Source organism: Macaca thibetana, chromosome X, assembly GCF_024542745.1.
Source record: "Macaca thibetana thibetana isolate TM-01 chromosome X, ASM2454274v1, whole genome shotgun sequence".
NCBI lineage: Eukaryota > Metazoa > Chordata > Mammalia > Primates > Cercopithecidae > Macaca > Macaca thibetana.
Genome location: NC_065598.1, coordinates 86,870,920 through 86,881,030, shown reverse-complemented (window position 1 = coordinate 86,881,030; position 10,111 = coordinate 86,870,920).

Here is a 10,111-nt window from a genome sequence, read left to right as displayed (position 1 = left end):
CAAAAATAATTTAAACCACTAAATTTTACCACTCAGATGATATGGAGAATTTTTTGAAAGACACAGAATGCCAAAAGACACTGAAGAAGTAATCAGATTTCTTAATAGACTTAAAACTATCAAAATGAATTATTTAAAACATTCTTACAGCCTATTTCACTGTTGAATTCTATGAAATCTTTAAGAAAAAAAAATGCTATGAAAACTATTTCAAAAAATAGAGGGGGAAACATTTTCCAATTATTTTTATAAGGTCAGCATTATCCAGATGTCAAAACCAGACATATATATTCTAAACAAAAACAACAGCAAAAGCTGTGTACAACTATTGTTCGTTAGTATTGATGCAATTTTTAACAAAATATTATCAAATTTAAACAAAGTTAAAATGATAACACAGCATGAAAAAGTGGGTTTTATATGAGAAATTCCAGGTTAACTTTCAAATGTCAATCAATTTAATTTATCATGTTTAAAGAATAAAAAAGGAATACCATGTATTCTTCTCTAAACATGTAGAAAAGCATTGAACAACAACCATTACCCATTTATAATAAAACAGATGTATGCCAGTAAAGTAGAAATGTGTGATAATATTATCATCCTTTTTATAAATGAATGTCATGGTATAATTACATTTTATTTGAAAAAGCTGCTGAAAAAGTCAAATCAGCTATTTCAGTCTGTAACTTGCTTTTCACAAAGTAATGCACTGTGTGTGTTTACAATCTATTATTTCAAATTATTTTCACTGGCTATTTAAACATTCTAAACACTTTAATCTATTCAATAATTCCTTGATATAAAACATACTATGTAAATTTAGTTTTAAAATAATATTAATAATGTTATGTGGTTAATCAGCTTGTTTTGTCAATATCACTTTAAGATATTAATATTATCCACAATTTGACTAAGTTTAAAGAGAAATCAAGTAGTATGTGTATTGTCATTAAAAATTTACTTTTGCAGTTTAATTCACAAATCAAGGAAGACAGGATATAGTATTTTAAACTATCAACTGAATACATACATCTGTTGGTAAGCCACGAAAGTGTCTATCAAAACAATTTCTGAATTTTCCTTTTTTAAAAAAATTATATTTTATGTTAAGTTCCAGGATACATGAGCAAGACATGCAGGTTTGTTACACAGGTAAACATGTGCCATGGTGGTTTGCTGTACCTGTCAACCCGTCACCTAAGTATTAAGCCCTGCGTGCATTAGCTATTTATTTTGATGCTCTCTCTTCCCCAGCCCTCCTGACAGGAACCAGTGTGCAGTTATTCCCCTCTTTTTGTCCATGTGTTCTCATTGTTCAGCTCCCACTAGTAAGTGAGAACATGGGGTGTTTGGTTTTTTCTTTCTTTTCTATTTTGCTGAGACTAATGGCTTCCAGCTCCATTCATGTTACTGCAAAGGACATGATCTCATTTCTTTTTAATGGTTGCATAGGATTCCATGATGTATATGTACCACGTTTTCTTTATCCAGGCTATCATTGATGTGCATTTGGGTTGATTCCATGTCTTTGCTATTGTGAATAGTGCTGCAATTAACAGATGTGTACATGTATCTTTATAATGGAAAAATTTATATTATTTTGGGCATATATCCAGTAATGGGACTGCTGGGTTAAATGGTATTTCTGATTCTAGACTGTGACGAATTGCCACACTGTCTTCCACAATGGTTGAACTAATTTACATTCCCATCAACAGTGTAAAAACATCTCTATTTCTCCACAGCCTCACCAGCATCTGTTTTTTCTTGACTTTTTAATAATCACCATTCTGACTGACATGAGATGGCATCTCATTGTTGTTTTGATTTGCATCTCTCTAATGATCAGTGATGTTGAGCTTTTTTTCATGTATTTGTTGGCTACATAAGTGTCTTCTTTTGAGAAATGTCTGTTCATGTTCTTTGCCCACTTTTTAATGGGGTTGTTTGCTTTTTACTTGTACATTTGTTTAACTTCCTTGTAGATTTTGGATATAAGATCTTTGTCAGATGGATAGATTGCAAAATTTTCTCCCATTCCATAAGTTGTCTGTTCATTGTGATGATAGTTTATTTTGCTGTCCAAAAATCTTTAGTTTAATTAGATCCCATTTCTCAATTTTTGAATTTGTTACAATTACATCTGATTTTTTTTTTCATGAAATATTTGTGCATGCCTATGTCCTGAATAGTATTGTCTAGATTTTCTTTTAGGGTTTTTATGGTTTGGGGTTTTACATTTAAACCTTTAATCCATCTTGATTTAATTTTTGTATAAAGTGTAAGGAAGGGGTCCAGTTTCAATTTTCTGCAGATGGATAGCCAGTTTTCTTAGCATCATTTATTAAATAGAGAGTCATTTTTCCATTGCTTGTTTTTGTCAGGTTTGTCAAAGATCAGATGGTTGTAGATGTGTGGTCTTATTTATAAGATCTCTATTCAGTTGCATGGCTCTATGTGTCTGTTTTTGTACCAGTACCATGTTGTTTTGGTTACCGTAGGCTTGTAGTATAGTTCGAAGTCAGGTAGCATGATGCCTCCACCTTTGTTGTTATTGTTTAGGATTTTCTTGGCTATACAGGCTTGTTTTTGGTTCCATATGAACTTTTAAGTAGTTTTTTTTCTGATTCTGTGAAGAAAGTCAATGATAGTTTAATGGAAATAGCATCAAATCTACAAATTAATTTGGAGAGTATGGCCATTTTTATGATATTGATTCTTTCTATCCATGAGCATGAAATGTTTTTCCATTTGTTTGTGTGTCCTCTCCTATTTCCTTGAAGAGTGGTTTGTAGTCATCTTTGAAAAGGTCTTATGCTTCCTCTGTTAGCAATATTCCTAAGTACTTTATTCTCTTTGCAGCAATTGCAAATGCAAGTTCATTTTTTATTTGGCTCTCTGCTTGTCTATTGTTTATGTATAGAAATGCATGTGATTTTTGCACATTGATTTTATATAGTGAGACTTTGCTGAAGTTGCTTATCAGCTCAAGGAGCTTTTGAGCTGAGATGATGGGGTTTTCTAGATATAGGATCATGTCATCTGCAAGCAGAGACAGTTTGACTTCCTCTCTTCCTATTTGAATATCCTTTATTTCTTTCTCTTGCCTGACTGCCCTGGCCAGAACTTGAAATACTATGTTGAATAGGAGTGGTGAGAGAGGGCATTCTTGTCTTGTGCCAGTTTTCAAGGGGAATGCTTCCAGCTTTTGCCCATTCAGCATGATATTGACTGTGAGTTTGTTATAAATGGCTTTTATTATTTCGAAATATGTTCCATCAATACTTAGTTTATTGAGAGTTTTTAACATGCAGTGATGTTGAATTTTATCAAAGGTCTTTTCTGTATCTATTGAGATAATCATGTGGCTTTTGTCTTTAGTTCTGTTTATGTGATAAATTACATTTCTTGATTTGTGTATGTTGAAGTAGCCTTGCATCCCAGGGATGAAGCTAACTTGATCATGGTGGATAAGCTTTTTGATGTGCTGCTGGATTTGATTTACAAGTATTTTATTGAGGATTTTCACATCAATGATGTATTAGTCTATTTTCTTGCTGCTGATAAAGATATACCTGAGACTGGGCAATACAAAAGAAAAATGTTTAACAGCCTTACAGTTCCACATGACTGGAGAGGCCTCACAATCATGGCAGAAGGCAAGGAGGAGCAAGTCACAGTTTACATGGATGGCAGCAGGCAAAGAGGGAGAGCTCCTGTTGGGAAACTACCCATTATAAAACTATCAGATCTCATAGGACTTATTCACGATCATGAGAACAACATGGGAAAGATCTGCCCTCCTGATTCAGTTACCTTCTACTGGGTCCCTCCCACAATACATGGGAATTCAAGATGAGATTTGGGTGGGAACACAGCCAAAGCATATCCTTCCACTCCTGTCCCCTCCCAAATCTCATGTCCTTTCATTTCAAACAACCATGCCTTCCCAACAGTCACACAAAGTCTTAACTCATTTCAGCATTAACTTAAAAGCCCACACTCCAAAGTCTCATCTGAGACAAGGCAAGTCTTTTCTGCCTATGAGCCTGTAAAATGAAAAGTAAGTTAGTTACTTCCTAGATACAATGGGAGTATAGGTATTGGGTAAATACAGCCATTCCAAATGGGAGAAATTGGCCAAAATAAAGGGGCTAAAGGATCTAGAGGGTCCAAAATCCAGCAGGACAGTCAAACTTTAAAGCTCAAAAATGATCTCCTTTGACTCCAAGTCTCATGTCCAGGTCACACTGATGCAAGAGGTGGGTTCCCATGGTCTTGGGCAGCATCACCCTGAGACTTTTCAGGGTACAGCTACCCTCATGGCTGCTTTCATGAGCTGGTGTTGAGTGTCTATGGCTTTTCCAGGCACACAATACAAGCTGTCAGGGGACTTAACATTCTTGGGTCTGGAGAATGGTGGCCCTCTTCTCACAGCTCCACTAGGCAGGCAACCAGTGGTAACACTGCATGGGAGCTTCACCCCCACATTTCCCTTCCACAGAGGTTCTCCATGAGGGTCCTGCCCCTGCAGCAAACTTCTGCCTGGATATCCAGGCATTTCTGTACATCCTCTGAAATCCAGGTGGAGGTTCCAAAACCTCAATCTTGACTTCTGTGCACCCTCAGGATCACCACCACATGGAAGCTGCAGAGGCTTGGAGCTTGTACCCTTTCTCCATGGCTAGAGTGGCTGGGATGCAGGGCACCAAGTTCCTAGGCTGCACAGAGGATCTGGAATGCAGGGCACCAAGTCCCCATGTTGAACAGCAGGGGTTCCTGGCTCCATCCCACAAAACCATTTTTTCATCGTAGGCTTCTGGGCCCATGATGGGAGGGGCTGCTGTGAAGGTCTCTGACATGCCCTGGAGACATTTTCCCCATTGTCATGGAAATTAACATTTGTCTCCTCATTACTTATGGAAGTTTCTGTAGCTGGCTTGAATTTCTCCTCATAAAAATGTGTTTTTCTTTTCCATCACATCATCAGGTTGCACATTTTTTGAACTTTCATGCTCTGTTTTCCTTTTAAAACTGAATGCCTTTAACAGCACCCAAGTCACCTCTTGAATACTTTGTTTTTCTGCCAGATACCCAAAATCATCTCCCTCAAGTTCAAAGTTGCACAAATCTCTAGGGCAGGGACAACATGCTCCCAGTCTCTTTGCTAAAACAGCAAGGATCACCTTACTCCAGTTCCCAAGAAATTGGTCATCTTCATCTGAGACCACCTCAACCTGGATTTCATTGTCCATATCATTATCAACATTGTGGTCAACGCCATTCAACAAATTTCTAGGAAGTTTCAAACTTTTCCACATTTTCCTGTCTTCTTCTGAGCTCTCTAAACTATTTCAGCCTCTGCCTGTTACCCAGTTTCAAAGTTGCTTCCACATTTTGGGGTATCTTTACAGTAGTGCCCCATGCTACTGGTACAAATTCACCATATTAGTTCATTTTCACACTGTTGATAAAGACATACTTGAGACTGGGCAATTTACAAAAGAAAGAGGTTTAATGGACTTACAGTTCCACGTGGCCAGGGAGGTTTCAAAATTATGGCAGAAGGCAAGGAGGAGAAAGTCATGTCTTACACAGATGGCAACAGGCAAAGACAGAAAGCTTGTGCTGGAAAACCCCCCTTTATAAAACCATCAGATTCCTTGTGACTTATTCATTATCACAAGAACTACACAGGAAAGATCTGACCCCATGATTCAGTTACCCCCCACTGGGTCCCTACCACAACACAAGAAAATTCAAGATGAGATTTGGGTGGGGAAGATGAGATTTGGGTGGGGACACAGCCAAACCATGTCAAATGTTCATCAGGGATATTGGCCTAAAGTTCTCTTTATTTGTTATATCTCTGCCAGGCTTTGTTATCAGGATGATGCTGGCTTCATAAAATGAGTTTCAAAGAAGTCCATTCTTTTCAATTGTTTAGAATAGTTTCAGAAGGAATGGTACTAAAACAGCCTTGTTGTTTGGGGTAAATACTAAGGTTCTTGCTATCACAGCTGAGGAAATCAGGAACATGGATGCATGCACACAGAGTGAGAGTGGAGCAGGATTTTAATAGGAAAAAAGAAAGAACAGCTCTGTCACAGACAGGGGTTCTGGACAGGTTTGCAGGTTGTAGTAAAAATATCAGGATTTTTTATAAATAAGTAGTGAGGTGGGGGCATCTTATCTTTATAGGGACTGAAGAACCCATTAGGACCAGGTGTGCTATCTGCATAGAACAGTGTTTCTAGCAGCCCCCACCCTATTCTTTGATCATGTAGGCAGGTCTTTAGTTTGAGCTGCTTATCTGCATGCGCTGAAAGAAAAGCAGGGAGTTTCTGTGTCTGTTTCCAGGAACCTTCTTGCAGCTGCAGGCATCCCCCACTACTTCCCCCACCTTGTAAGCTTCCAGCTTCCCTATTTTAGTGTGCCTAAAGAAAGGGAAAGGAATGTGCTTATTAAGGCCTACTGTTTTTACTGGAGCCCATCATGTGTATGTGAAGTTTAGTAATTACCTAAGAAGCTCCTCCTATGTGCCTGAGTTGCTTATCTGTGTTTTCCAGCTTGATCTTCCAGACTGCTCTTTGTTAGTCTTTGAACTATATGTGGTTAGAAAGGGATCAATTTCCGATCTGCTTTTTGTTAGAAGGAAAATTTTCTGCTGAGGACTCTCTTTAACCTAACTGTATACCTAAATAATTTCTTTCTATTTCCTGTAACAGTACCAGCTCCTCTTTGTACCTCTGGTACAATTTGGTTGTAAATCCATCTGGTCCTGTGCTTTTTCTGGTTGGTAGTCTATTTATTACTGCCTTGATTTCAGAAACTGTCATTAATCTATTCAGGGATTTGATTTCTTCCTGGTTTAGTCTTAGGAGGGTGTATGTGTCCAGAAATTCATCCTTTTTTTTTTTTTTTTTTTTTTTGTAGATTTTCTAGTTTATTTGTTTAGAGGTGTTTATAGTATTCTCTGATGGTTGTTTGCATGTCTATGGGGTCAGTCTTGATATTCCCTTTTTCATTTTTATTGTGTCTATTTCATTATTCTCTCTTTTCTTCTTTATGAGTCTAGCTAGCAGTCTATTTTATTAATAAAAAAATAAAACAGCTCATGGATTCATTTATTTTATAAAGGGTTTTTCTAGTCTCTATCTCCTTCTGTTGTGCCCTAATCATAGATGTTTCTTGTCTCCTGCTAGCTTTTGGGATTGTTTACTCTTGGTTTGCTAGTTCTTTCAGGTATAATGTTAGGGTGTCAATTTGAGATCTTTCTAGCGTTCTGATGTCGGCATTTAGTGCTTTAATTTCTCTCTTAACACTGCTTTAGCTGCATCCCATAGATTCTGGTACAATGTCTCTTTGTTCTCATTGGTTTTAAAGAACTTCTTTATTTTTGTCTTAATTTCATTATTTACCTAGGAGTCTTTCAAGATCAGTCGTTCAATTTCCTTAATGTTGTGTGCTTTTGAGTGAATTTCTTAATCTTAAGTTCCAGTTTGAATGAACTGTGGTTTGAGATACTGCTTGTTATTATTTAAGTAATTTTGCATTTGCTGAGGAATGTTTTACTTCCAACTATGTGATCAATTTTAGAGTAAGTGCCATGTGGCACTAAGAAGAATGTATATTCTGCTGCTTTGGGGTGGAGAGTTCTTTAGATATCTATCAGGTTCATGTAATTCAGAGCTGAGTTTAAGTCCTGAATATCCTGGTTAGCTTCTTGTCTTGATGATATGTCTAATATTGGCAGTGGGGTGTTAAAGTCTCCCACTGTTATTGTGAGGGGGTCTAAGTCTTTTTAATGTCTCTAAGAACTTGTTTTACACATCTGAGTGCTCCTGTATTGGATGCATATATATTTAGGATTGTTAGTTCTTCTAGTTGAACTTATTCCTTTACTATTATGTCTTGCCCTTCTTTGTCTTTTTTGATCGTTGTTGGTTTAAGGTCTATTTTGTCAGAAACTAGGATTGCAGCCCCTGATTTTTTTCTACTATTTGCTTGGTAAATTTTCTCCATCCCTTTATTTTGAGCATATGTGTTTCAAAATGAGATAAGTCTTTTGAATACAGCACAAAAATGGGTCTTGACTCTTTTCCAGTTTGCCTTTCTGTGTCTTTAAATTGGAGCATTTAGCCCATTTACATTTGATGTTAATATTGTTATGTGTGAATTTGATGCCGTTGTCATGATGCTACCTGGTCATTTTGCAGACTAGTTAGTTGATGCAGTTTCTTCATAGTGTTATTGGTCTTTGTACTTCAGTGTGTTTTTCCAGTGGCTGGTACCAGTTTGTCTTTTCTTATTTAGTGCTTCCTTCATAAGCTCTTGCAAGGCTGGCCTAGTGGTGGTGAATTCCCTCAGCATTTGATTGTCTTAAGAGGATTTTGTTTTCCTTCAGTTATGAAGCTTAGTTTGGTCAGACATGAAATTCTAAGTTGGAAATTCTTTTGTTTAAGAATGTTTAATAGGGGTGGGGGGGGGGGGGGGGGGGGGGTTGGGGGTGTTGGGGGGGGGGGGGGGGGGGGGGGGGGGGGGGGGGGGGGGGGGGGGGTGGGGGTGGGGGGGGGGGGGGGGGGGGGGGGGGGGTGGGTGGGTTGGGGGGGGGGTGTGGGGGTGGGTGGGGGGGGGGGGGGGGGGGGGTGGGGGGGGGGGGGGGGGCTTGTAGAGTTTCTGCTGAGAGGTCTGCTATTAGTCTGATGGGCTTTCCTTTTAGGTGACCTGGACTTTCTCTCTGGCTGTCCCTCACATTTTTTTTTTTTCTTCATTTCAACCTTGAGAATTGATGATTATGTGTCTTATGGTGATCTTCTCAAGAAGTATCTTATTGGAGTTCTCTGGATTTCCTGAATTTAAATGTTGGCCTGTTTTGCTATGTTGTGGAAGTTCTCCTGGATGATATCCTGAAGTGTGTTGTCCAACATGGTTCCATTCTCTCCATCTCTTTCAGGTACTCCAAACAGTTGTAGGCTTGGTCTTTTTTCATAGTTCCATAGTACTTGGAGGTTTCATTCAATACTTTTTTTTTTCTTTTTTCTGTAATCTTGTCTGCCTGCTTTATTTCAGCAAGATTATCTTCAAGCTCTGATATTCTTTCTTCCACTTGATTAATTCAGTTATTGATATTTGTGTGTGTGCATCATGAAGTTCTCATGCTGTGTTTTTCAGCTCCATTAGGTCATTTATGTTTCTCTCTAAACTGGTTATTCTAGTTGGCAGTTCCTGTACCTCTTGTCAAGGTTCTTAGATGCCTTTCATTGGGTTTGAATATGCTCCTTTAGCTCAGTAAAGTTTATTATTACCCACCTTCTGAAGCCTACTTCTGTCAATTTATCTCAACCTCCGCCCAGTTCTGTGCCCTTGCTGGAGAGGAGGTGTGATCATTTGTAGGAGGAGGGGCCCTCTGTGCTTTTGAGGTTTCAACATTTTTTCATTGAATCCTTCTCATCTTAATTAGTTTGTCTAGTTTTGTTCTTTGGTGCTGCTGACCTTTGGATGTGGTTATTGTGAGGACTTTATTATTGATGCTGTTGTTGTTACTTGCTGTTTGTCTGTTTTTTAACAATCAGGCCCCTCTTCTGCTGGGCTGCTGCAGTTTTCTGGGGGTTCACTTTAGGACCTATTCACCTGGGTCCCCCCTGCACCTAGAGATGTCACCCAAGGAGGCTGCAGAACAGCAAAGATTGGTGCTTGCTCCTTCCTCTGGAACCTCTGTCCCTGAGGGGCACAGAGTTAATGCCAGCAGGAATGCTCCTGTATAAAGTTTCTGGTGACACCTGTTGGGGTGTCTCACCCAGTCAGGGGCCTCAGGATCCAGGATTTGCTTAATGAAGCACACTGGCTGCCCCTTGGTGGAGGGGGTGTGCTGTGCTGGGGGAAACCCACCTCATCTGGGTTGACCAGATTCCCACTCCCACTGGGGGCTCAGGCCCAGAGTGATCGAAGTTCTGTCCCTAAACCCCTGGCTGGAGTTGCTGAAGTTCCTGCAGGGAGGCCCCACTGAGGAGGGATAGGTTGGTGTCTGCCCTAAAGAGGCAGTCTGGCCACAACCTGCCACAGCCAGTGTGAGGCACCATGGGGAATCCATCCTATGTCCAAAATG